The sequence below is a fragment of the Spinacia oleracea genome, chromosome 3 (assembly GCF_020520425.1).
Source record: "Spinacia oleracea cultivar Varoflay chromosome 3, BTI_SOV_V1, whole genome shotgun sequence".
In the NCBI taxonomy this organism is placed as follows: Eukaryota; Viridiplantae; Streptophyta; class Magnoliopsida; order Caryophyllales; family Amaranthaceae; genus Spinacia; species Spinacia oleracea.
In genome coordinates this window covers 93054045-93072448 of record NC_079489.1, presented here as the reverse complement: position 1 = coordinate 93072448, position 18404 = coordinate 93054045, and the positions used below count along the sequence as shown (strand labels likewise).

Genomic DNA, 18404 nt, shown 5'->3' with positions numbered 1-18404 from the left:
TTCATGCCAAGCTCCATCCCGAACCAAAGGCGGAAAAGCAATAACAGTACAAATCAGAGTTGTCACAACCGCACGGAGGTAGACTCTATCCTTTTTTCTAACGCCTGACTTGTGCAAGTACCGGCGTACAAAGAATGTTCTTGATTGTAGAACATCTTGACCGTTCTCCGTCCCGAGTCGAAAACTTTGACTTGCGCTTTCCTAACCGGACGCTCAGTCAAAGTGGGGGCTTCTGTAGACACCTAAATCGTGTCTCCCCATTGGGATGATGACGATACCATTATCCTTGCTAGGTGGTTGGAAGAAATCCGTGCGGAAGTCCTGATTGCTAGAATATATTCCAAAATCCAAGATCCAAAGTCCAATCCCCGAGACCGTTCCCATTCCGGAACTCGGTACAAAATTCAATTTCCGAAAACCAATTTCAAAATACAAGTACAATCTCACCCAATGGACCACTCCATTGGTTTTACAAGGCCTTTTACATTCAAAATGACACTAAGCAATCCAAATTCGGGCGCCGTCCCACAAAACCGAGCAAGCCGGGACTCGTCCCGTAAAACCGAATTCAAAAACCGAAACGGCTAGTTTTTAGTCGCAAACTTCCTTAATCCCCAAGAAAAACTACGTGCCAAAAAACGTACAATTCGTACAAAGGTACTCCCACTACAAGCCAAACGCAAGGACGACATCTTCGTCCTTGCTTGGCACAACAGCTCGCTACACAGCAGCAACACAGCACAAAAACAGCAGCTATGCACGCAGCTCTCACCTTAGTTACTGATTGATTAAACCTTGCTGCTACTCACCAAATCCCTCGAGCTTTTAAATGACTTTACAGAAGCAATTAAGGGGGGTTATGAAGGCAGAATAGCAGTCACCACGAGCAGGAATAGGGCAGCAATACAGCAGCAAACGCGCAGCAGAACACGCAGTTGTGGGCGCAGCAAAGCTCGCAGCAGTCTGTGCGATCGAGTGCAATTGTGTGCGATCGAACAGCTGCTGTGCGAGCGAATTTAAGCTCCTGTGTGATCGAACAAGACTGCAGTTTACAAGCAGAATGTCCCAAAATTTCTGTGCGACTTGTTCGACCGCACCGAATCTGTGCGCCCACACAAGACCTCCTGTGCGACAGAATGGGGCTGCCGGCTGCTACTATAAAGCCCGAAAATCGCAGCATTGTAATTAGGCTTTCATTTTGTTAATTACGTAATTTTCAGATTTTAGAATTCTCTCTCTAGAATTAGTTTAGGGCTTAGATTAGAGATTAGGATTAAGGATTCTTAGCCTCAAATTCTTGATTCTAAATTCAATTCAATAGCTAATTTTCAGATTTCTCTCCTCTTTGCTTTGAGTTTTGTTCTTCATTTTTTGTGCTTCAAGTTTGATGCAATTTCACCATTTCAAGGTATAATTCTAATTCTTCTTTTGTTTTGTTCTTTGATTCTTTAATTGCTTCACTAATTTCGTTTATGTTTTGATTTCATGCTTGAATTCTAGATTAGTTTGATATTTTGAATGTTCTTAGTTTTTCCCCAATTTTTGTGGTTTTAATTTTCTGATTTTCTTTGTTTCAATTAGCTTCATTAATTTAATTAGTTTCATGATTAGGATTAATGTTAGTTTAATGTTGATGTTAATCATTCTAATTGAGTAGTTTAGTCTAGAGGTTTGGGATGAAGCCTTCGCATTGAATTTGGGGAATTTTTGGGAAAACCCATGATTGATGTTGTGATTAAATGTGATTTAGTGATAGGATTTTCCATGATCAATTGAGTAGTAGTTGCAAATGCTAGTTGATTGAATTAGATTGGAATGTATGATTTAGGTTTGGCAAGACATTGTGAGCCTAATTCATACAAGTGAATGATAGTTCTTATTATATGCAAGCTAATCTAGCTTAAGACTATGCGAAAGCTTTTCTATAGACTAGGTTGCTTCGCGTGCTCTATCCGAGAGATGGCGAGTACGTCATTAGTTTTCATTCCCCTATTTGCTATGTCGTTGCATATTCATGAATGTCTTGACCATGTTATTTCTTTGATTCGATTCCCATTGCCGATTCCCGAATCCTCTAGAATTCCTTTATTTGTTTGCTTTTCTAGCTTAGATTAGTTTAATTCAAAAACTCAAATTCCATTCGAACTAGCTTGTGAACGCATAGATTGAATAGTCAAACATATCTATTCCCATGGGACAATCCCAATACTTGCCGCTATAGTCAATATAGCCGGTAGTTTAGGTGTTTTATAAATTTTGTTTGGTGAGGTGAAATTCTATTCAACGACGGAAAAACACCTTATCAAAATGGTGCTGTTGCCGGGGAATGGCATCATTGTTTGATTTTTCTTTCTAGTTCTCTAGACTAGTTCATTTTTTATTTTCTTTTTCTTTGAAACCCAAAAAAATGGCAAATTCTCTTGTTTCTCAAAATAATGAGTCGATTACATTTGATGATCTTCTCTTTCTCCATGATAATTTCCTAAGCTCTTTGAATTTTGAATCTCCAAAATCATTATTGGAGAGGCTCCTTTTCATAAAATATCTTGAAATTCAAGAAGAGCTAAGAATAGATTCTTAAAGTCATGTCCCAACAAGTTGTAAAAGGCTTTTTGGCAATTTCTAACCTATTGCAAGAATCTATTAAGGAAGTTTCATGGAGAAGAGATGAGTTTGAGGCTACATTGCCACCTATGATGCATGACATTGAGGAGTTGAGTATTGGAGAGTTTGTTCCTACTCGTTCCTCTTTGAGTGAATGCCTCGATGATGGTGATGAAAATTTATTTGCTCCATTTTGCCTTGAAGTGCTTAAATCATATCGATTCAAATTGAGGAAAAAAGTGAATGTGCCAACCAAAAAGATTTTAAAGTGAATGAAGGATCTTATGTTGAGATTTCTTGTGCTTTATGTGATGTGAGTGAAGTTGTTTGTGAATCTTTTGTTCCCACTCCCTTCCCTCATTCCCCTTTCCGAAAGAAGAAACTCAACATTTATCCTTCGTTTCCCATTTCTTTTCCCTTTTTGTCAAAACTCCCACCGCTTGAGTATTCCTTTTCCTCCATTTATCCTAATGATTCTCCTTACTCAAAGGAGCATGAAGAAGGGAGTATTTATTTTGTTTTTCATTTTGATTTTTCTTATTTTTGGTTCCCTACCCCTTGTAGGCATAGAGTTGCGCTTTACTTTGTGCTTGCATCTCATTTGACTCTTGCCTACTTGTTACTATTGGATATGTTTTCCATTGCATATGACAAACTATTGCGATCGTTGTCGGGGTATTTACTAGAGGTAAGAAGCGTCAAGCTAATGACGTAAAAAGAGCGCTTCTCGGGAGGCAACCCGTGGGTGTTGGCCATTTCGTCCATGTATACTAATTTTTCTTGATTTTTGAAGTTTTTGTGCCTCAAGCTATCTTGATGTGGAAATCTTTGCATCCATCTTTGCCATGTCCGGCTATTCGTTTGGTGAGTCCGTTCGTTATTACGGTTCTTTGCGGGACTTGCTCCCACGTCATCACCTGTAATATCCTTCTAACTCACATGCATTCTTTGGGTCGGGCATCTTTATTGCGAGGCATTGGTTAGATGGGTAGCTGTGCCCCTCCTAGTTTCGTTTTAGGCCTTGAGGACATGGCCTAATTCGAGCTTGGGGGGAGATTCTATTGTTTGCTACTTTGATCTCCGTGTGCATGACGGATTGCTTGATTTGTGAATATTTCGAATTTTGTGCATATTTCTTGTTTAGTTTCATTGTTTTTCTTTATTTTCTTTTCCTTATTTTCTTTTTCATTTCTTTTATTTCTTTTTCCTTTTTGATATTTGTCAAGGCAAGTTTTTCTAGGCTTTTTAGGCATTATTCTTGATTTGGGCAAATAAAATTGGAACTTGTAGAGAAGAATGCTTTTATTCCTAATTGGTAGATGTTTGCACGGTTTTCAATGTCTTGGGTCGAATCTAGGATTTGGTGTTAAGAAAGTTGGTTGGACTTTGGGTAGCATGCATCTTGAACTCTTGGCTTGTGGTTAGACGGTGTCGATCTCTCTAGTGATTTGAAACCGGAGAGAGTGGTATTTGCTCCCTTGTGAGGTTCATGTTCATATTAGCCAAAACACATTATATACATATATTGAGTGGCATGGATCCTTAGCATTGACTTTCTTATCTCCCGAATTTGACTATTTCCTTCTCGAGACCGCGACCGAACTACTTTAGGGGGCGATAGAGGCATTTCTTTCGGTGACTATTTTTTTTTAGTTTAGGACTTTATTTTCTATTTTTCTCATATGTTTTTGTTTGCATTTGCCCCCTTGCTAGCCATTTGAGCCTTACCCTTCATTTCTTATGAGCACATTACAAGCCTAATAGCCTTTGTTTTGTTTTTTCCCTTAGAAGTGATAGTGAAGCTTAGAGTTATGATGCTTGTTGGTTTTGAATGAATATGCAAAGTTGAGGAATGATTGTTATTGGTGTGAATGGCAAAGTTTGGGAAGTATGTTGTATATAGTGAATAAATAAGCAAAAGCAAAAGTTTTGAAAAAGTCAAAAATAGAGAAAAACAAGGCATGAAAAAGTTTCAATTGAAACACAAAAAAAGGAGAGAAAATCAAATCAAGAAAAGTGTAAAAAGAGTTTAGTTTAGAATTGTTGTTGAATAAGCTTGGGGGTACCCCAAATAAGTGGTATGAGTTTGTTATGGTTCGATTGAGTTCATTCATTGCGCTTCACTTTAGTTATGAGCACCAAATTACCAAATTTGTTCCACACCTTACCCCTAGCCTACGTTACACCCTAAAAAGTCCTCTTGACCCTTTAGAGTTGAGTCATTGTCGGTGGAGGGAGGATTTGGTCAAGTTTATGGAATGGGATTGTCATGTTAAGATGTCGGGTAGCCTATCTTGTTTTCCGGCGCCTTCGCGGCGTATCGAGACGCTATTCTCAAGGGTGGATAGGATCTAGAGATTTGACGTGGTATGCTCGGTTGTAGGGGAATTGACTAGTGTTTGCCTTAGTTCTCTTTGCTTGACCCTAATCTTTCACTCGATTTAGGACATTGGTTAGCGTGCATTCGTCTATTTAGTTAGTAATTGTAACACCCCCAAAAGTTGGACCTTTCAATATAATAAAATCCTCATTTTTATTTGAGAAAACGGTCGTCCAAACATTGGGAGTATTACATGGCATCCATCTCCTCTCGAAAATGAATGCGATAAAACAATATAATTAAACCATGATTATCAGATTAACTAAGTGGTCTAAATTAAGTGAATGTCATTACAACCCAATCTTTGAAAAAGTTCAACGAAAATAATAAACTTAAAAAGTTGTTTGACAAAGTGATTATTCTAACGTTCGCCCTCACTCGAGCCGGGTCCCATACTCAACCTGCAAAAGTACATAAGAAAAGAGAAAGAAAGACAAACTTCCAAAAATCAGAAAAACTGAGTAATTACGACTCCATCCCGTAAAATAATTAATTTTATTTTAAAACTGTTAGATTTAAACATAAATAAACATAGTAACCAAATTAAATAAATCCGTTAATTAAACGACCCACAAGAATTTTATATTTTATTTAAGAGAGGGAAAGAGAACGCTAGTAGGCCGGGACTAGTACCAAAGTAACCACCTACTAAGAAAGGGTCGCGCGTCACCCTTAAATGATGGCCAAGTAATCCAGATGACAGAATGTCCCTAGTGTGCACACCCCTCACTAATACCTCATGATTAGGAGGAAGACTTTTGACAGAGAGTTGATAGAGAAATACGAAACCTACTAGAAGCCTATTGGGTTGCCACACGAGTGCCCAATAAAACAACATCTAGTAGGACAACCTGTTCTTCACCCTTTCGGGTTTCATTTCCCCTCTTAAATTGTTCCACTTTACGTTATTTATAGATTTAACTTCATCCAAAACAAATACTAAAGAAAATGTAGTTTTATAAATGAACTAGAATTGTATCAACTATGAGTAGCTCAGTTGATACTCGTCTGTTCAAAACAATTTTTTTTTCTTTTGCATTATTACAATTCTTGTTCTTATAAACTTTCCATATGCCATCAGTAATCACAAGCTGACCAACTAAAGTAACATAAAGATTACTCAAAACGAATTGTACGTAGTAGTATGAATAATGATGAGAAGAATAGTACCTTGTTTCAATTTTATAAAACACAACTCAATACGCTAATTCCATTAACCTACTGCAGCACATAGTATATATACGAACTCCCTAACGGGATTTTAGAGACGATGGACATCGATAATTACCTTGCAAAGCGTAAAAATCCGAAGTACGTAGTACATAAACTAGAACTTTCTTGATCACACTTAAGAACGCAGTCTCTGTCTATGGGATAGTAGATTGATGGAGAAGTGTGAATGAGGAATGAGATGAGAGGGGTGGGTTTATATACTCACTTTCATGGGTTAATGAAAGGTTTGGGATTAATAGTTTAGCAAACCGAAGAGATGTAACTGATAGAATTTGAAGGGTTGCCATTCATGGTTAATTGAAGATGATAATGAATAGTGATTGTAATCATTGATGAAGAGTAATATATTTGGAGGCAAAACGTGTGTAATCATATCCTAGCTTGTCAATTGCTAATTATTTAGGTTGTGAAAGAAGATGGTTTTAACCGTCAAAAATATATCTTTTACTATATTTATAAAAAAAAGTAGAATTAAAGTTTCTGTTTTAAAGAGTTGAAATTAGGGGTAATAAGTAAAGGGATTATATAAATATACCTATTTTAATTAAAATATTAATTTAAAATACGTCAAAAAAATATGGAATATTACAGTAATATTAGCATTCTTTTGTGCTCGCTCCATAATAAAGGCCCTTATCTTGAGTTTTGTAGTTTCATTTTCCATTTTCTTTTTCTTTCTTTTCTATTTTCTTTTCCTATCTTTTTCATTTTTAGATCTTGCCTTGATTCAAATTTTTGGAAAAGTTATGGGTGTTTCTCTTTGGAAACCCTTGCGAGATCCCACTCGCCCTCATGAGCGATTGTGGGGTTCAAAGAGCTTGTTGCATGCGCTTAAATGCAACCGTGATTCCTACGAAAGTGAGTTAGTGTGCATTCTTGTAGATCTTATTTTCGTAATTTTGATTTTGAATAACTAAGCTCATTCTCCTCCCCGTTTCTCGTTCTAGCTTTGCCTGAGGACAAGCAATGGGTTAACATGGGGGAGTTTGATGAGCGACATAATGTCGCTCTTAGCTTAGGATTTTAGTTCATTTTATTAGCATTTTATTATTATTTTCGCTTAGTTTTATCGTTTTTAGTTCGTTTATCGCTTTTTTGCATTAATCGTTACATTTTCTCGTCTTGCGCATATTTTAGTCGTTTTTGCTCTAAATATGCCTTTTGCGCGCATTCTCGTTGCGTAAGGTTCGTTTTGAGTATTAACGTGTTAATATTGTGTCATTATGCTTGTCGACGAGTTATATGCTTCACGATTTGCAAAAAACGATAAATGAATTAATAATAATGTTTTCGATTTTTAAATAACATGCTTGACGATTTACTTTGCTCTTGTGTGTGTGCAGCTAGGTAAGCACTTAGTTGCTGCCCACACGACCAACATAGCAAGAGCCAACACGCAATCAGAACAGCCTTGAGCCTTGAGCCTTGAGCCATCAACATACACTCGAGCAGCCAAAGCAGCACTCAAGCAAACAGAACAGCACGTTGCACTTGAACAAGGCACCCACAGTAAGCTGTGCTCTCAGCTTCGTTGCAGCCAGGTTCGAGCTCTTTACAGTAGCCTCATGTGCTCTCCAATGAGCTCCCTTGCAGCCTCTTGATAGCATCCGCAGCCCTGAGTATTGTACGCAACAGCCAAGGCACAACAGCTCGCTACACAGCAGCAACACAGCACAAAAACAGCAGCTATGCACGCAACTCTCACCTTAGTTACTGATTGATTAAACCTTGCTGCTACTCACCAAATCCATCGAGCTTTTAAATGAATTTACAGCAGCAATTAAGGGGGGTTATCAAGGCAGAATAGTAGTCACCACGAGCAGGAATAGTGCAGCAATACAGCAGCAAACGCACAACAGCAAACGCGCAGCAGAACACGCAGCTGTGGGCGCAGCAAAGCTCGCAGCAGTCTGTGCAATCGAGTGCAATTGTGTGCGATCGAACAGCTGCTGTGCGAGCGAATTTAACCTCCTGTGTGGTTGAACAAGACTGCAGTTTACAAGCAGAATGTCCCAAAATTGCTGTGCGACCGAATGTTGAATCTCTTTCGACCGCACAGAATCTGTGCACCCACACAAGACCTCCTGTGCGACAGAATGGGGCTGCGGGCTGCTACTATAAAGCCCGAAAATCGCAGCATTGTAATTAGGCTTTCATTTTGTTAATTACGTAATTTTCAGATTTTAGAATTCTCTCTCTAGAATTAGTTTAGGGCTTAGATTAGAGATTAGGATTAAGGATTCTTAGCCTCAAATTCTTGATTCTAAATTCAATTTAATAGCTAATTTTCAGATTTCTCTCCTCTTTGCTTTGAGTTTTGTTCTTCATTTTTTGTGCTTCAAGTTTGATGCAATTTCACCATTTCAAGGTATAATTCTAATTCTTCTTTTGTTTTGTTCTTTGATTCTTTAATTGCTTCACTAATTTCGTTTATGTTTTGATTTCATGCTTGAATTCTAGATTAGTTTGATATTTTGAATGTTCTTAGTTTTTCCCCAATTTTTGTGGTTTTAATTTTTTGATTTTCTTTGTTTCAATTAGCTTCATTAATTCAATTAGTTTCATGATTAGGATTAATGTTAGTTTAATGTTGATGTTAATCATTCTAATTGAGTAGTTTAGTCTAGAGGTTTGGGATGAAGCCTTCGCATTGAATTTGGGGAATTTTTGGGAAAACCTATGATTGATGTTGTGATTAAATGTGATTTAGTGATAGGATTTTCCATGATCAATTGAGTAGTAGTTGCAAATGCTAGTTGATTGAATTAGATTGGAATGTATGATTTAGGTTTGGCAAGACATTGTGAGCCTAATTCATGCAAGTGAATGATAGTTCTTATTATATGCAAGCTAATCTAGCTTAAGACTATGCGAAAGCTTTTCTATAGACTAGGTTGCTTCGCGTGCTCTATCCGAGAGATGGCGAGTACGTCATTAGTTTTCATTCCCCTATTTGCTATGTCGTTGCATATTCATGAATGTCTTGACCATGTTATTTCTTTGATTCGATTCCCATTGCCGATTCCCGAATCCTCTAGAATTCCTTTATTTGTTTGCTTTTCTAGCTTAGATTAGTTTAATTCAAAAACTCAAATTCCATTCGAACTAGCTTGTGAACGCATAGATTGAATAGTCAAACATATCTATTCCCATGGGACGATCCCAATACTTGCCGCTATAGTCAATATAGCCGGTAGTTTAGGTGTTTTATAAATTTTGTTTGGTGAGGTGAAATTCTATTCAACGACGGAAAAACACCTTATCAATCTTCTGTGCCACGTCAGTTGCGCCTGGCGCCGGTGATGCGCTGGACGCAGCTGTCAGCTGGCGTTTAGCCTCTCATTTTCCTACTTAAACCCCTAATTTCTAGCACTTTAGGGCAGCAATTGACAAACAGAACGTCGTAATACAAAAAATGCCTCTCAACATCAAAATACAAAAACTCTTCAAAATCCCATACAAACTTCAAATATTCAAGCAATTGGGAGCTCCAAGAGGAATTCTAACCTCAACCTAACTAGGTAATTCCAAATCCCAATCCTAATATACTATGTTTCCATGATTTCTCTTTCCAAATGATTAGTAAAGTTGGCCCTTTTATTCTTAAAAGTGTCACTTACAACAATCACATATTTTTACAAAATCAACACTTTCTATGATACAAATACAAAGTTTCAAGACTCAATGATTTTTAAGGTTATTTGTCATCACTTCCTTAAACTAGAATCATTTTAAAAACATGGAGTAATCAAAGGTGAGGCCTTTCTAATGTTTAAAGGTCTAATCTTTGAGATTCAAGACTCCACTTTTCAAAATCCAAGTTCAAGTTTCAAGGTTCAATGATGTTTAAGGTTGTTTGTAATCACTTCCTTAAACTAGAACCACATCAAAATACGAGCACATCAAAGATGAAACATTTTCAACATTAAAAGGTCTAATCTTTGAGATTCAAGACTCCCCATTTCAATATTCAAGTTCAAGTTTCAAGATTCAATGATGTTTGGGGTTGTTTATAATCACTTCCCCAAACTAGAATCATCTCAACATATGGAGCATATCAAAGATGAAGCCTTTTCAACATTAAAAGGTCTAACATTTGAGACTCAAGACTCCTAAGTTTAATATTCAAGTTCAATATTCAAGTTTCAATATTTCAAGTTCAACTTCTATGTCCAAAATCTAAGACACTTTAGGATGAGCAACTTGTCCCAAAGTTGAGATTTTTAGACTTGAATCAGTGTCGGACGCACTTATTCTTAAGAAGTCGTTTGGCGTTCGGATCTCAAATACAATAGTTCAATTTCAATATCGAAACTTTCAATTATGCATTTCAATATCGCAATTTCAATAACGCCTTTAAATATTGCACTTTTCAATTCCGCACTTACTATTATGCAACTTTACTTGCCTAGTCCTTCTAGGAAATGTGGTTTCGCACCTAGTCCTTTTCTAGGTGGTGATGTATTTTTACTAATTACGCATTTATTTCTATTGTGATGTTGCTTTAATTGTTTAGTGCTTTCATCACCTCACATGCACTAGTAGAAAAAACCCTTATTGCAGCGGGCTTTTAGACCCCTGTTGCAGCGTACATCGTATGCTGCAACTGGGGGGCCTGCAACAAGTTGCAGCGTACAATGTTCGCTGCGAAAAGTACTTTTTTACAGCGTACATATACATGTACGCTGCAACAAGTGCCAAAATTTTCGCCAAAATCTTGACTTGTTGCAGCGTACAAATTCGTGTACGCTGCAAAAGACCCCACCTGTTGCAGGGTACATCTATTTGTACGCTGCAACAAGTCTAAAATTTTGCCAAAATTTACACCCTTGTTGCAGCGTACATATATATATGTACGCTGCAACAAAACACTTTTGGCGGGAAAATTTTAATCTTATTTAGGGATGATTGCCTAGCACTAAATATAGAAACCTGTCACAACAATAATAATATCGCAACCTGTATAACAATTATAAAAACAATAACTGGTGTTTTGTACATTATATATCCCAAAACAAAGTGCATGTAGTACATTTAAATATATGTGTTCCAATTTCAACGTACGCATACATTTTAATATAAAAGATTGTTCTATAACATCTAAGCCAACTCGATCAAACGCGCTCAGGCCAATAATAAATACTTGCAGGTAAAAAACTTATCCCATTGCTCACGAACCACATCAATTTCCTCACTACCATAAGGCGCATTCCTCGGAGTATAGACCTTCAAAAACAAAATTTTGATGGGAGCATTAGATTAAATGTCATTTTAGTCTAAATATGACCTATAACGACCCAATGAGCCTTAAATGTGCATAATTATTTTGTAACGAGTATTGAAAACTTTAAAACTAAGCATATTAATCATGTAATAAGTTTGAAATGAGTCCTTAGGTTCTTTAGTTCAAAGTGGGGAACGAAAATGTTATTTTAGTCTAAATATGACCTATCCTGACCCAATGAACCTTAAATGTGTGTAAATAGATTGGAAGGAGTCTTGGAAACTTAAAACTAAGCATATTAATCATTTAAAGGGTTTAAAACGAGTCTTTAGGTTCCTTAGTTCAAAGTTGGGGGCGAAAATGTCTCATTTTAGCCTAAATATGACCAATACAACCAAACAAGTCTCAAATGTGCATAAACCGATTGGATTGAATCTTGGAAACTTAAAACTAATCATATTAATCATGTAATAAGTTGGAAGTGAGTCCTTAGGTTCGTTAGTTCAAAATTGGGAGCGAAAATGTCATTTTAGCCTAAATATGACATATAATGGCCAAACAAGCCTCAAATGTGCATAAATAGATTGGATTGAGTCTTGGAAAGCTAAAACTAATCATATAAATCTTGTAAATTTTCAAATGAGTTCTTAGGTTCGTTAATTCAAAGTTGGGAGCGAAAATGTCATTTTATCCTAAATATGACCTATAATGGCAAAAAAAGGCTCAAATGTGCATAAATAGATTGGAATGATTCTTGGAAAGTTAAAACTAATCATATGAATCATTTAATAAGTTTGAAATGATTTCTTAAGTTCGTTAGTTCAAAGTTGTGAGCGAAAATGTCATTTTAGCCTAAATATCACCTATAACGGCCAAACAAGTCTCAAATGTGCATAAATAGATTGGATTGAGTCTTGGAAAGTTAACACTATCATATGAATCATGTAGTAAGTTTGAAATGAGTTTTTAGGTTCGTTAGTTCAAAGTTGGGAGCGAAAATGCCTCATTTTAGCCTAAATATGACCTATAACGACCAAACAAGTCTCAAATGTGCATAAATCGATTGGATTGAATCATGGAAACATAAAACTAATCATATTAATCATATAATAAGTTGGAAGTGAGTCCTTAGGTTCGTTAGTTCAAAGTTGGGAGCGAAAATGTCATTTTAGCCTAAATATGACCTATAATGGCCAACCAAGTCTCAAATGTGTATAAATAGATTGGATTGAGTCTTGGAAAGTTAAAACTAATCATATAAATCATATAGTAAGTTTGAAATGAGTTTTTAGGTTCATTAGTTCAAAGTTGGGAGCGAAAATGTCATTTTAGCCTAAATATGACCTATAATGGCCAAACAAGTCTCAAATGTGTATAAATAAATTGGATTGTGTCTTGGAAAGTTAAAACTAATCATATAAATCATGTAGTAAGTTTGAAATGAGTTCTTAGGTTTGTTAGTTCAAAGTTGGGAGCGAAAATGTCATTTTAGCCTAAATATGACATATAATGGCCAAACAAGTCTCAAATGTGCATAAATAGATTGGATTGGGCCTTGGAAAGTTAAAACTAATCATATGAATCATGTAGTAAGTTTGAAATGAGTTCTTAGGTTCGTTAGTTCAAAGTTAGGAGCAAAAATGTCATTTTAGCCTAAATATGACCTATAATGACCCAATGAGCCTTAAATGTGCATAAATAGATTGGAATGAGTATTGAAAACTTAAAACTAAGCATATTAATCATGTATTAAGTTTGAAATGGGTCCTTAGGTTCTTTAGTTCAAAGTTAGGACCGAAAATGTTATTTTAGTCTCGTTTGATCGTTATATGTCATATTTTGACTTAAATAGTCGTTTTCGCTCCCAATTCTCAACTAATTAACCAAAATAGGTATTTTAAACCATTCATATGTTTGATATACTTAGTATTAGGTTGCCAATACTCATTATCACATACTTTGGTCATGTTATGCACATTTAAACCTTGTTTGACTAAAATGGCCGTTTTCTCTCCCAACTCTCAACTAATGAACTTAGTTTTATGTTTCTAAGACTCATTCTCCCCTACTTCTAAGTAGGCAAAACAATTTTGAAATTAGTCACATCACATATAGAATCCAAAATGTCGATAAGCGAGCAGTACACTAAACCACATCGCCCGGTGATTTAAACACATGGATTCATTAGTGGGTCTCGTGATTGAGCAACATAACTTCATTTATCTCGTTAAATTCAATGCTCTTCTCTTCCCCTTTTTAATTCTCATGAACTACAAGCCAAAACTCTACTTCCATCAACAAAAGAGGCAAACTGATGACAGATTACTAGTCAGTGACAACATAGGTGGGATGTCAGGACTTGTTATCTTACTCTAGCTAGACACTTGACCCTTAATTTGGTTTGCTATTAATACCGCGTAATCCAACCAACTTGCTAATACTCTATATCAATGCAGCAATCCAAAATGGGGTGAAAACCGTGAAAACAATAGCACATTAATACCATAAATGGTATAGAAATCCATATAGTCTTATACTCTATATCGATGTTTCTGATTCCAGATAATAAAAATAAAACAAATTCATCACCTACATTGAATCTACAGATGAAATAGAGGTTATAATAAAGTAATGGTTGGTACCTGAAGTTTACTGATAATTTCTTGTTGTTCTCTTTCTCGCCTCGAAGCAGCATCTGATGCTCGTTTTAATTCTTCTTCAGCCTCGGACTGAACCCTTTGTATTGAAGCTTTCAGATCTGCAGCAGCCTTTTCTCGCTCTTCTCTTCTTTGGTCACGCTCTTCATCTAGCTATGTTTTCAGTTCAGCTATAGATGCCTTTTGGCTGCAACAAGCAAACCATAAAAAGGTTACTTTCTGTCTTGGACAATTACTCATTTACACAGAATTGCTTAGCCCTGCTTTAGACTACAATCAACAAATTCTTCTTGCAGCAGGAGAAAATAGGAAGAGAAAGAAAAGGAGATAAAAAGAAGTTTCCCCTTGTACCTTTTCTTTGTCTAGATCTTTCCTCATTCTTCTCGTTTCACTTTCAAGTTCTTCCATTCGCTAAATAAGAAGTGCAAAAGGGAAACTAATCAGCTATGGAAAAGAAAATGTCATCTCATACACAAACAGGGACAACACCACTGCGGTCAGCACGATTCTTTGCCTTCATGTCATCAGTGACCTTTCTCGGGACTAGGAATGAGAAAAGTATGGTCACGAAAAAATTAACCGAATAATAGAAGGATTTTGAGGGGAAAAACGATAGACATCCCAACCTTTGGTTTTGAAGAGGAAGGTTTAGATCTGAGAAGAAAGGAGCAGGAGGTGGTGGGGGTGTTGCAGGAGCAGCTGGTGCAGGGGATTTAGGCGCAGCAGAGACAATAGCTTTGCTACAGAAACTCCACAGTGGTCCAAGTGGATAGAAACTCTTAACATAATCCCTCAAACCTGGTAAGTAGAGCTCCTTCAACGCCTTGGCCCACTCCACATGATTAAGATCCTTATTTCTGTACTCAACCAGAACCTGAGTAATTAAGAACAATGAACAATCCGAACAATCAGAAAATCCATATCAAGTACTTTTGTACAGTACAAAGCCGCAAAATTTAAATTTACAACAGTATGCGTGATGGCAAACCATCTTCTGAAGAACATCAGAGGGCCAAAAACGAACTGACAAAATAATTCTTTCTAAATTCATCCAAAAATAGTTGTTTGTTGACTGTAAGAATATCTGACTCTTTAGATACTTGCATTAATTTTATATCATTCAAAAAGAGTTTCCAAGCAATACTTTGTTGCTATAAAATTCAGCAATTTGCCAACTTTTTGCACTAGGCATACTCATACCTAGCAAGAAGAGATGTCTTAGAAAACCCAGAAAAGGAATGATGGGATTGAAAAATTCAGCATTTGAAAGTTCAGAGTAAAATACATACCACAATCTTTGCCTGAATAAGCAATCTATGCCAAAGCTGCAAGGTTGTCAGAAACAGATTTCTGATGGTTGAAGAAATCAGACCCCCTCCCCTCCGTCAAGGCATTATGCACGCGTCAATTACTTGGGAGCAAATAGATGAGAAATTATGTACGCATCAATTACTTGGGAGCAAAAAAATGAAACGTCAGTTACATAAGTACATGGATTAGAAATCAGATGCCCAAAGCTTTTACACTAATATTTATTTAAATCAGATGCCCAAAGCTATTTCCCATGTTTTTCAGTTAGCCTCAGCCATCGACAAGAGATGGGTATCTATCCAAACATGGTTTAAATATATCCATATATCCAAGACGAACGTGCGGGAAAATATTTCAGAACATACAAAGCTGCAAAGATGTCAACTCAAGCGGAAAAAAGTACAATAAATCAAAAAAGGTCTGGTATTACATACCTCAAGCTTAAAACACCAAGACTGCTCTGCAACAAGCTGACTGCGTACAGATTAGAGCTCCTACAGCACAAGGTTTTCAATTTAAAAATGAAATAAAACATAGAGTGAACCCCGTGTCTGAAGTATCATGCTAAAAATTTAAAAAGGTCTTGAAGATTCGTTGCACGAGGTTCAAATATATTATTTTCCTGTACACAATTACCATGACATGGATTTTAAATCATATACCAAGAACCAAAAACAAAATCTTCTTATACCAAAAACCAAAAACAACAGCTTATTTCATCTACATTTATGATTTAAATTGAGATGATTTTCAACCTCAGTGAATCCCAAAGTTATAACAAGGACACGGCAGATACGTTTACATCTAAGATTTCAGGATATTGCATACAAATAAAAAGATTTTCATAATTGAATATGTCAGTTGATGCTAAACTAACTAACCTCAGGCAACTAGTGTTAGTTTTAAAACTTTTAAATTAAAATCACTTGATGTCAACCATTGTTCTTCCAACAAATGCATCAAGTTACAATGTGACTCAATATGAGTATATCGATCTCAAGCTCTTGACCCTAGGATATCTAATTGCATAAAAAGTTACGGAGTAAATGAAAAGACTGATGTTGAATCTCTGTTTCTACTACCCTTTAAATGGTCAGCCTCGACATGATCTGTTTCCCAACTGCAACAAAGACTAACTCAGTAAAAAAAAAACACACACCTTTTTCTTTCTAGTTAAAACCTCATAACAAGCTCGGAAACCCGCAAATATAACCAGCAAGTCATAAGCATATGCATTAAGAAGGAATAATTTACATAAAGAAGTCACATATTACAAGCAATTCAAGTACATTAGACAATCACTGATTCACTGAACCTCAACAAAAACAGAAAACGCAAAAAACTATCACCACATACTCAATTGAAGAAATTCTTACCTTTCTCATAAATTCAGATAAACTAACAACAACTGCAGAACCAACACAGGTCTGCTTACAACCCAAACAACAAAGAAGCAAAAGAAGAACAAAACCAAATGCTAATAAGCAGTTATTTCTAAAACCCAAGCACTTGGCTCAAAGCACTTGAGTATTTTCTACTAGTGTATTATATTCCTACTGAAATTGGACATTTTCACAATGGAATATATGACTTATAATCCCCATAATAAATCTACTAACCTGAAAGGCAATAGATACTCATAATCCCCAGCAGAAATAAACTTAGCAACCCTAGAATTGGCCCCATCAGCTCCAATCACAGCATCCACCTCCAATGTCCGCTTCTCACCAGCTGCCCCAGTCGCATCTAATGTCTTCGGCATATCCATCTTCGAGAACAACCCTAAAACGAATTGAACAAACCCTACAAACGAATTGATCGAACAAACAAATTGAACCCTAAAACCGAATTGAACAAACGAATTGAACAAACCCTAAAAACGAATTGAACAAAAGCACAGAACCCTAAAAACGAATTGAACAAACCCTAATTCTTAAAACAAAAATCAGATAAACGAATTGAACAAACCTAAAAGAGATGGGACAACGAAGAGAACTAGCCGCGGCGAGAAGGTTGACGGAGAATAGGATGCGAGCAACGAGAACTGAAACTTTGGGATGCGGTTTAGGTTTTTTATTTTTTGAGGGGACGACGTAGGGAAAGGTAAGGGAAGAAGAAGGGAGTTGAGCGCCAGAATTAAAATTTTGAGACGCGGCTTAATTTGTTATGAATTAGCTAGAGAATAATTTGGTTTCCCTGGTTATTGCAGGGGGCTTTAAATTGTACGCTGCAACAAAAACGGGCTATTGCAGGGGGCTTTTAAAATGTACGCTGCAATAAACTTTTTTGCAGGGAACAATTAAATTGTACGCTGCAACAACCCTTTAAAGGGTTTGACCCGCGTTGACCGATTGATTGTTGAAGCGTATTAATACATGTACGCTGCAACAAGGGGGCTGCAACAGGGGTTTTTTCTACTAGTGATGCTAAATACAACAAAATACATGGTTACACCACGCTTAACGAAGATAATTTCTTGGACAAACCGTTCTTAGGTTCCCTCATATTAACTTTAAAGCAAAGTGGTCACAATACAAAGTAGAAATTCTGTTTGTTCAGATACTAAATCCAAACCCACATAGTGTCATGAATAGGGTTATTCGAAAATGTTTTGTGCCCTTCATTCGAATATAATTTCTAAAGCTCACGGAATAAGCATCTCGTTCCCTTGCCCGGATCCCACCCATCCGTTTCTAAGATTTAATGCCTTATCCAATATAGAGTCAATTTTGGTCTTTCCAAATGGGACCCTTAAAAATGTTTGGTGGCAACTCCTTCGAAATTCAAAAATATAAAAGTTCTAAAGCCACTCTCGTAGGGGAAATACAAAAAATTACGAGAGGAACAAATAACCCCCTAAACCATGCTTTCGATCTTTTTGGTTAGGTCGACCGGAGGTGCAGCCTGCTCTACCACACCCAGGCGGTTGCTCACATTCTCCATGTTGGTGTTGAGGTTGGCTACGACGGCCATGAGCTGAGTGATTTGTTCAACA

At 36.6% G+C, this 18404-nt stretch overlaps 1 long non-coding RNA gene across 1 annotated transcript; it reads right to left on the bottom strand.

Moving 5' to 3' along the window:
- Window positions 1-14441: 14441 nt before the first annotated feature.
- Window positions 14442-15808, bottom strand: LOC130469186 (uncharacterized). The gene is made up of 3 exons (XR_008929575.1): window positions 15388-15808; window positions 14725-14972; window positions 14442-14509 (listed from the first exon to the last, which is right to left on the bottom strand). It is a non-coding gene; the product is annotated as an uncharacterized lncRNA (long non-coding RNA).
- Between the last annotated feature and the right edge of the window lie 2596 nt (window positions 15809-18404).